This window comes from Pristiophorus japonicus, chromosome 1, assembly GCF_044704955.1.
Source record: "Pristiophorus japonicus isolate sPriJap1 chromosome 1, sPriJap1.hap1, whole genome shotgun sequence".
Taxonomy (NCBI): Eukaryota; Metazoa; Chordata; class Chondrichthyes; family Pristiophoridae; genus Pristiophorus; species Pristiophorus japonicus.
This window is the reverse complement of record NC_091977.1, coordinates 394,273,510-394,283,453: the sequence shown is the minus strand read 5'-3', so window position 1 is coordinate 394,283,453 and position 9,944 is coordinate 394,273,510. Positions and strand designations below refer to the sequence as shown.

Here is a 9,944-nt window from a genome sequence, read left to right as displayed (position 1 = left end):
TTACCCAACGGTCGGCTGCTGGCATGCGAGATGAAATAAATGAAGAAAAAAGATTTTTCTGACAATTTTCCTCACCCACACCCACACTTCCCCACTGGTCCCATTAATACATAAATACTAAAAAAAAAATAAACATAACCACTTACCTTGATCCCAGGAGCCCCGATGTCCCAGCAGCTTTCCCAGGCTGTACGAACGCTTGCCGGTAAGACCACTAATTTCGCAGCCGCGGCTCCAAGGGGGCATTGCACGCTCGATGATGTCACCACGTGGGCAGCGGCAGAGCACACAGCAGTACGTCTTGGCGCCGCCACTACCGCCCAACTAAATTTAACGTGAGCCGAGGAATCCAGTCGCCGCCGACAATAAATACATTGCCACCCCTCTCCGGCGGTAACGGGTGGCGTTAGAAAACAAATCTCAATCCCTGAGTCATTAACTTGAAGATTATGCAGAGACTGGACAGGGAGAAAAGCTGATCCAACAGTCATTGTTTGTAGAGATTTCGGTTGACAAATCCAACAGTTCTTAGTTTCCATTACAAGGTAGGAATTAATTCAAAAACCGATAGTGGCAAGATTGTGCTTATTGCACGATCAGTAAACATTATGACTGCCGTCACCTTTTGTGCTACTGGTATCTTTCAATACCTGCAGGGGATATCACAATGACTCCACAACATCCAGTGGACTATGACAGTGCTTAAGGTAACGTATCATTCAATATATTTTCTTTGCACCTTTCGTCAGCATGGGAAATTAAGGAACCAGAATAACATATTCAGCTTCCTCAGGTCCTGGGAAAAATTAGAACATGTGCAATGTACTGCTACAGATGCATTCCTTTCCTGGAATCAGAGAGAGTTGTGCTCTGTGAATGTGCAGCTAGGCAGTGATGTCAAAAATGTCATCACTCATTTGCTGGCAAACTTCCCAAGATTCTGTCACAATGCATTTATTTGACCTTAATTGACTCTTTACAAACACTTTCAGACAAGATAACAGCCTGAGGGCTGTTAGTGGGTGAGTATTCAATTATTTCTTTCGTGGTTAAGATTGGCCTGTCATGGTATGAATTGCAGCAGAAGGATTTTTGTTTTGCAGGTGGCAATGGCTCATTGAAAGCCCTGGCTGGGGGAGAGAAGATCAGGAACTTGGGGGGAGGGGCAGGGGGTAAGAAGATCAGAAGTTTGGGGGGGGGGGCGGAGAAAATCAGTAGCTCGGGGAGGGGAGAAGATCAGGAACTCAGTAGGGGTGAGGGGTGTGGAGGGTGGAGAGGGAGTGCACGGAGAGAACAATGGGGATGTGGGATCCAGAGGGGCTGCTGAATTACATCATTTGAACTGCAAAGTTAGCTTAGTGAGGCACATTTTATTCAATGTGAACAAGTGAGAGTGACGTCATTGCAAGTGACATCATTAGCAGAATGATTTTTTACATACCCTGAGAATGACGTCATCGAGTGGCCCGGCTCATGCGCAGGATGACATCACGGGTCAATTGTAAACCAGAAGCACCCAGACTGTCACTAATCGCTCCGTCAAACCCGTCTGGGTGAGAGCTGCAGTGAATGATGGGGCATTGTGTGTGGGTCACGAATTGTTAACAGGTTTATGTAAATAACGGGACTATGTAAAATAGTCACTACTGTGGATTTCATTCAGCAAGTCAGGCAGCATTTACGGAAAGAGAAACAGAGTCAACGTTTCATGTTCTAATGAAAGGTTATCGAGCTGAAACATTAACTCTGCTTCTCTCTCCACAGATGCTGCCTGACTTTCTGAACATTGCCAACATTTTAGTTATATCATCCAGCTGATGATTGGGAGGAGGTTAACCAGGCAGGCTGCACATGGTCGTGTGAAAGTTATCTTGCTTTTCTAGGTGACCCTCCACAGTAACGGGTAGATGCCATTGTCATGGTTGCAATAGGCAGCTTGGCTCGAGGAGCCTGCATGTGACAAAGACTGGATCAAATTACACATTGCAACTCTTTTTGGAGTTCACCTGCAAAACATAAAACATTAAACGGTGCCACCCGACCTGGGTGACACTCCAGACATTTACAAGGCCCTTTTTTTTTTCCCCCCTTTTTTTTTTGTTTTTTTTTTGTGTTTTTCTTTTTTTGGGTTTTTTTTGGGCACTAAAATTTACACATTGCAAAGACTTTGAATTGCTCTCCAGCAGGCAGGATCTAATTACACATTCCAGACAAACGATTGGGTGTGTCTTATCCTCTAAGGGTACCAATCAGAAATCTGGTCCAACCCAATTGTGATGCAAATAAATGCAGCCAAAGCTGGCTGCTGACCCTGCTCTGGTCCCTCAAAAGAGAAATCGGTGAAAATTTTCCTGTTGATAATTTTATCAAAAAAATAAATCTGCAGAATAATTATTGACGGGGGAAACTTTATCTTGTAGTCAAACACATTCTACCACTTGAGGTGCAAAAAAGCAAAAATTTGGAATTCTGAATATATGGTGTGATGTCAGATGGTCTATTACAATAGGTGTGCGACAGTTCGGTGACCTGTTGTGTTTTATGCAATATTACCTTATGCCTTAGTTCCAATATGACTTTATGCTCATCAAAGCAGCTATATATGCCAGCAACATCTGCACAAGGTCTTGCTTAAGCCACATATATCAGAACTTAATTAATCCAACAGCAATTTTGTAGAATGATCTTTTTACAGTAAAAAAAAATGATTGTAGAATCATCCCTTATACTCCTCCATACTGTGGCTCAATAGCTCAGGTGATGATTTTCAGCATGAGATCAACAGCCGTCCTTGAGTCATCGGTCCCGAAATTCATAGTCCCAGGAAGGATCGTTACTGCCCGTTTGCAGCAGCCATTCATTAAAATTCAATGGCTGCCGCTTTGGGCTCAACTGGCCGCCCTGACATAGATTCGAGGCTAGAATTTCCTATCAGTGCACCAGCACCCGATTGCCGCACAAAAGACCGCTAAGACTGGGAAAATTATTGTCGGCAAAAACTTCCCCCCTCAAAAAAATCCGCCGAGCGATAAACATGGGCCTTGTACCCCCATTCTGGGCAAAAAAGTGCAATTTAGGGTCGATTGGGCAGTTCCAAATGAAAATGGGCGATAAATTTTAAAAATCACTAAAAATTTACCCCGAGGCTGCGGGTTGGGCCAAGCAGCAGGAAAACACTAAAAATAATTTTTCAAAAAACATCACGTAAAAATATCAACAAAACATTCTCAAGACCCTTTTAAACTAAATAACCACAACAGATTTTTTAAATAATTAGCAAAAAAACAATTTTTTTCTTGCAGAGGTACTCACCTACCACCCAACTCCGCTGATCCTCATGGGCACTTTTTTTCATACTCACCTCTGGGTCACCACTCAGCCAAGTATCACGCCAGGGCGATCTCAAGACTGTGTACGCCGGCGGTCCGCTCCCCAGCGGTACCTCGAAACCACTGGCATAACTCAGAGAATTTTCCGCTTACCTGCTTAGTGCCCACAATGACCAATACTGCTCCGAAACCGGGCGGTAAGCCATTGGAAATTCCAGCCCTCGGCCCGGGAGGTCTTGCAGCGGCATGGGCCACCGCCTACTCTCATGGCGGTGTGGGGCTTGCGGCAGTAGCGATGTGCTACAAGCACGCACCGCTGCCGCTCTACTCCCGGACCCATTTTCAGCGTGAAAAAGCCGGCCCTTCAGTTAACGGTGCCCCCGCCAGCTTTTACGGTCGGTGCAGAGTGGCAGAGATCTCAGAGCCATGCGAGCGGAGAGAGACAAGAAGGTAAGATCCAAACCTGAGGATGATCAACACAGAATCCGCACCCAAGGGGGAGAGAGAGAGGGGGAGAGAGGGAGAGAGGGAGAGGGAAAGGGAAAAAGACAGGGTGAGAATATTCAAGGTGAGGCCTCACCAAGACCCTGTACAACTGCAGTAAGATCTCCCTGCTCCTATACTCAAATCCTCTCGCTATGAAGGCCAACATGCCATTTGCCGCCTTCCCTTCCTGTTGTACCTGCATGCCAACTTTCAATGACTGATGTACCATGACACCCAAGTCTCGTTACACCTCCCATTTTCCTAATTCAGATAATATTCTGCCTTCCTGTTTTTGCCACCAAAGTGGATAACCTCTACATTTATCTACATTATACTGCATCTGCCATGCATTTGCCCTATCACCGAACCTATCCAAGTCACCCTGCAGCCTCTTAGCGTCCTCCTCACAGCTCACACAGCTTAGTGTCATCTGCAAATTTGGAGATATTACAATCAATTCCTTTGTCTAAATCATTATTGTATATTGTAAATAGCTGGGGTCCCAGCGCTGAACCTTGTGGTACCCCACTAGTCACTGCCTGCCATTCTAAAAAGGACCCGTTTATTCCTACTCTTTGCTGCCTGTCTACCAACCAGTTCTCTATCCACGTCAATACATTACCCCCAGTACCATGTGCCTTAATTTTGCACACTAATCTCTTGTGTGGGACCTTGGCAAAAGCCTTTTGAAAGTCCAAATATACCACATCCACTGGTTCTCCCTTGTCTACTCTACTAGTTACATCCTCAAAAACTTCTATCAAGCAAGATTTCCCTTTCATAAATCCATGCTGACTTGGACCGATCCTGTCACTGCTTTCCAAATGCGCTGCTATTACATCTTTAATAATTGATTCCAACATTTTCCCCACCACCGATGTCAGGCTAACCGGTCTATAATTACCTGTTTTCTCTCTCCCTCCTTTTTTAAAAGGTGGGGTTGCATTAGCTACCCTCCAATCCATAGGAACTGATCCAGAGTCTATAAAATGTTGGAAAATGACCACCAATGCATCCATTATTTCTAGGGCCACTTCCTTAAGTACTCTGGGATGTAGACTATCAGGCCCTGGGGATTTATCGGCCTTCAATCCCATCAATTTCCCTAACACAATTTGCTGACTAATAAGGATATCCTTCAGTTCCTCCTTCTCACTAGACCCGCGGTCCCCTCGTATTTCCGGAAGGTTATTTGTGTCTTCCTTAGTGAAGTCAGAACCAAAGTATTTGTTCAATTAGTCTGCCATTTCTTTGTTCCCCATTATAAATTCACCTGATTCTGACTGCAAGGGACCTACATTTGTCTTCACTAATCTTTTTCTCTTCACATATCTATAGAAGCTTTTGCAGTCAGTTTTTATGTTCGCTGCAAGCTTCCTCTCATACTCTATTTTCCCCCTCCTAATTAAACCCTTTTTCTTCCTCTGCTGAATTCTAAATTTCTCCCAGTCCTCAGGTTTGCTGCTTTTTCTGGCCAATTTATATGCCTCTTCCTTGGATTTAACACTATCCCTAATTTCCCTTTATTATGTACGTAGGCACCTTGTTAATGACTCTACGAGGCAGGGATATGGTACTCAAACTGTGAAGACTGTAGTCCTTTAGTGCAGCTCCAAAAGTGAGGACACTAAGAGGTGAGCTCCCTTTTATACTTGGTTACCTGCTGTGTGCAGGTGACTCTTAGGTCTCCAGCAGCAGCACCCTCTGGTGTACAGGTAAGTTGTGTACAGGGTGCAGGTACATTCACTGTTACAGTACATATAACATTACATCATAACATTGTAGGCATGCAAAAATAACAACACTCCTCCCTTAGCATTTTTCAAGTCCTTATTGCCATGACCAGGGGAGGTGATCAGTAGTGGACTACAGATTAGGTGAGTGGGCAAATGCATGGCAGATGCAATATAATGTGGATAAATGTGAGGTTATCCATTTTGGGGGCAAAAACACGAAGGCAGAATATTATCTGAATGGTGGTCTTTGGCCAGGAACTCCCAGGTACCGGTGGGAATGTTGCACTTAATCAAGGAGGCTTTGAGAGTATCCTTAAAACATTTCTTCTCCCCACCTGGGGCTCGCTTGCCATGTATGGAGTTCCGAGTAGAGTGCTTGCTTTGGGAGTCTTGTGTCGGGCATGCAGGCGATGTGGCCCGACAATGGCGTTGGTCGAGTATGGTCAGTGCTTCGATACTGGGGATGTTGGCCTGATCGAGAACACTGACGTTGGTGCATCTGTCCTCCCAGGGGATTTGCAGGATCTTGCGGAGGCTGTGCTGGTCGTATTTCTCCAGCGCTTTGAGGTGACTACTGTATATAGTCCACGTCTCTGAAGCATATAGGAGGACAGGTATCACGACTGCCCTGTAGACCATAAGCTTGGTGCCAGATTTGAGAGCCTGATCTTCAAACACTCTCTTCCTCAGGTGACCAAAGTCTGCACTGGCACACTGGAGGCAACGTTGGACCTTGTCGTCGATGTCTGCCCTTGCTGATAGTAAGCTCCCGAGGTATGGAAAATGGTCCACGTTGTCTAAGGCCGCGCCGCCGGTTTTGATGACCAGGGGGCAGTGCTGTGTGGCAATGTCAGGTTAACACCACTAGTTTTCTAGCTGCACTGAATTTCGGCTCCATAATGTTGTGGCCAAGCTTTAGCCCTGACTCATACTTTTCTTTTGTTTTTCTGTTCCTTGAGAGGACGTGGGTGGATAGCTTTTCTACCCTTCTGGGCATCTGTGTGGGTGAGCGTTGCACCAGTTTGTGTGCACTCTGGCCAGATTCCAGTTTGCCATTCAAAGCTGGAAGATAGGATAGCTCAAAGGAAAATGTATTGAAAAGATAAATTGAGGCCCACAGTAATTTATTATATCACAGGAGCAACATGTCCTGTGTGCTTTAATTTAATGTGATTTACTTTGTTACTATGCTATTCCTGGCTCCACAACAAAACTGCAGCCTGCTGTCGTTCTGTGCTCAAACCCCCACCCCCGCATTGGCTCCTCTCCCAGACCTGACCTGCCAACTGGCACAGCGTAGGAGCTGGCCTTACTGAAACACTAGAAAACTGCCAATGAGAAAATAATTAGGACTTGATTACCAATCCCAAATAACTATTCTGCGAATATAACACCGTCCTGTCATCTCTGTCCTATTATAATATGACCATCCATATTTGGGTGGATGTATTAGTATAGTATTAAGCAGTTCCTTGTATCGAGGATGACCTGCTTCCACACCAAAAAGGGATGAATTCACAGGTGTTTCAATGAGGGACCTGACATTCTTGGTCCCGAACTACATACTGAAGGGTGGAAGATGCTTGTGCATGGATTCTTTTAATACGGGGCGGCTGTTGCACACCAGCCACCACACGGGCCTGACAGAGCTAGGTCTTGATCCAGTGACAAGGGCCAACCAAGACGACTGGAGACCAAGCTCTGCTACACGGACCTAGTGCGCACGCATGCTCCTACTATCCATAGATCGCAGGGTGGATGTACCATACACCAGATCCACCCCTGGCAGAAATCCCCAGAAATAGTTGTGGGTGGAAATGCTTCCCTTCCGTTTTGCTTCTCCTATCCACCCAGTTATGCAGGTTTACTGATGTAACAAAGATGGAAATTCATCTCTTCGTTACATACTTCTAATTGGATGCACAATGCAAAAATCCCAGAATACAATGTAATAAAAATGAAATTATACTTAGTCAGTCATAATAACTCAATGACCCTGATGTTATGTCCCACATAACATAACAGTCCTATTGTTATAAAACATTGCCCTAGAAATTCCCACTCACGATACTTACCCTGAGCTTGAATGGTAGGGTCTGTGGAGACCGGATATTGGGCATCAGACCTCATTCCCATATGAAGGGTGCGGCAGGAGAAGTTTGGGCCACTGCTATTGCCGCAGCAGTCCACAAGTAAGTGATAGCCTCAGGGGGTTGGGTGGGGCATAGCGGGTCTCGGGGGGAGATTGGGGCCTTGATGGCGGATCTCGGGATCATGGGGGAGGAAGATCGGGGGTTGTGGAGCTTGGGGTCAGGACTAGTGATCGGAAGGGGCTTTTAATGTGGGGTTGGGAAGAGCACTCCTGTCCTTCTGGTTCCACATTCAGGTAAGTAACTTACCTCTTTATGTTGCAGGCGTCCTGTCGGGTTGGTTTCCCTGAGTGCTAGCTGCCTCAGGGCAACCCAATCTAGCAATGGGGACTTCAAGCACATATTAGGCCACTATTTGCATATGCAAAGAACCTAATCCCTGTTTTGGACATGGGTTAAGGATGCATCTTGTTTATCCTTATCCAATCTGATACTTCCTGCCTGCCATTTTGGGGATTTAGGAGACCGCGTTGCTCCTGGAAAACAAATCCTATATGGCCCAATTTCTAGGCCAGTGCGTCCTTTGACTCACCAGGAGCAACAACATGCAAAATCTACTAGTAGATATTAAAATTATATAGACTCACTTCTGATCGAATTGTTACCAGAACTCCTTATTCATCACATAAAATGAATGATAAAGTCGTAGGTATTTTATGTCAGATCATGTCCATGAGTTTTTAAATGTGGTAGCAGACAGGAAGCGGGGAGGGCGAAATAGGGCTGGTAGCGCCCATTTTTTGGACAATACGAGGCCCCTTAAGTTCCAAAATGGCATCCGCTGCGCGCACGCATTCTTCGGCTGCTAAGTGTGGCAAATACAATGTTGGTAAAGGAGTTAGCGCACACGCATCTAACATCCACTGGAAGTATGCAGAGCAGGCAGATCATGACATGAACGCTGATTTGATGCCAGCGCTATTTTGGAGTTCAACTCTCCAGCCTACAACCGCTGTTAACTTCGCAGAGCTGAACACGCATTCAATGGAATGAAGGACCCGCACCAGCGCTATTTAAAGGGATTATCAACTACTTACAGGTTAATTTCTGGTTTATTTCGTCTAGATGTTGCTGCAATTCTACAAGTTTTAGATGCTTTCTATAGTTGATTAAAATTTCAATATTGCACAGGGAGTGGTCTGGCAGATGGTGAAGTACTTTTTTGCTGACATAAAAGTTTGCGCACAGACCAGTTGCTCCCAGACATGGATGGACCAGTGGGCCTTCCTTTTGGAATTTAGTATGTCTGGGAGAATGAGCAGAGGCCACGCAGAGTAGGACAAGCTGTTAGAAGAGGGAGGAGGAGGAGGAGAAGGGCTCTCAGCAAAAGGCCACATCTGCAGATGGTCTTGAGGGAGCAGATCTGTTGGAGAACAAATTGCTGGAGTGCTCTGATGCCCTGGAAGATGCTTTGCACACTGGTATCCAGAGCCATGATGGCAGCTGTCTGAGTTATCATGGCAGCAAACTGAGATTGCATAACAGCAGCCTGAGCCTGCACTGCAGCAATCAGATCTTGGGTGAAATTGGTGTGTGCTGTGATGGAAGCTGACACATCTTCTCTAAGATGCTACATCATGGTTGGTTACACTGGCGTGCTGCTGGAGGTAGCCACCTGATCCACACTGGAAAGAATTGGCTCCATGCTCTGCAAAAAGCACTGTGCCAATTGGTGCTGGGCTCCTCCATGCTCCTTGACATTGAGGGCACGCTTTCTGGCGTGCTTTCCAGTGCACCAAGCATTAAGGGTGGCGACATCCATCAGCCTTCTTCTGTAGCCTGGCAGTTACTGCGTGACCTTGCTCTTTGGCAAGCTGGCACCTGCACTATCCTTTTCCCCTGCCCTGGCATCAGTGCACTTGAGCCCGGGTGTCTCACCATGTGCAGATCCCGCCTCTATACTATGCTCTAAATTTTAAAAAAAATTCATTCCTGGGATGTGGGCATTGATGGGAAGGCCAACATTTATTGCCCATTCCTAATTGCCCTTCAGAAGGTGGTGGTGAGCCGCCTTCTTGAACCACTGCAGTCCTTGTGGTGAAAGTTCTCCCACAGTGCTGTGAGGGAGGGAGTTCCAGGTTTTTGATCCAGTGACGATGAAGGAACGGTGATATAGTTCCAAGTCAGGGTGGTGTGTGACTTGGAGGAGAACGTGGAGGTGGTGGTGTTCCCATGCACCTGCTGCCCTTTTCCTTCTGGGTGGTAGAGGTTGCGGGTTTGGAAGGTGCTGCTGAAGAAGCCTT

At 46.1% G+C, this 9,944-nt stretch overlaps 1 long non-coding RNA gene across 2 annotated transcripts in view; it reads left to right on the top strand.

Annotated features, from left to right (window-relative positions):
* The first annotated feature begins 330 nt into the window (after positions 1–330).
* LOC139259726 (uncharacterized) overlaps positions 331–9,944 on the top strand; it is an 87,193-nt gene continuing 77,579 nt past the window's right edge. The window contains exons 1-2 of one of the 2 annotated variants that reach the window (XR_011592644.1): positions 331–545; positions 6,242–6,325. This is a non-coding gene — a long non-coding RNA (uncharacterized lncRNA). Of the gene's footprint in view, positions 546–662; positions 708–6,241; positions 6,326–9,944 lie in introns of those variants that run through there. The other variant, XR_011592642.1, reaches the window with a different exon arrangement.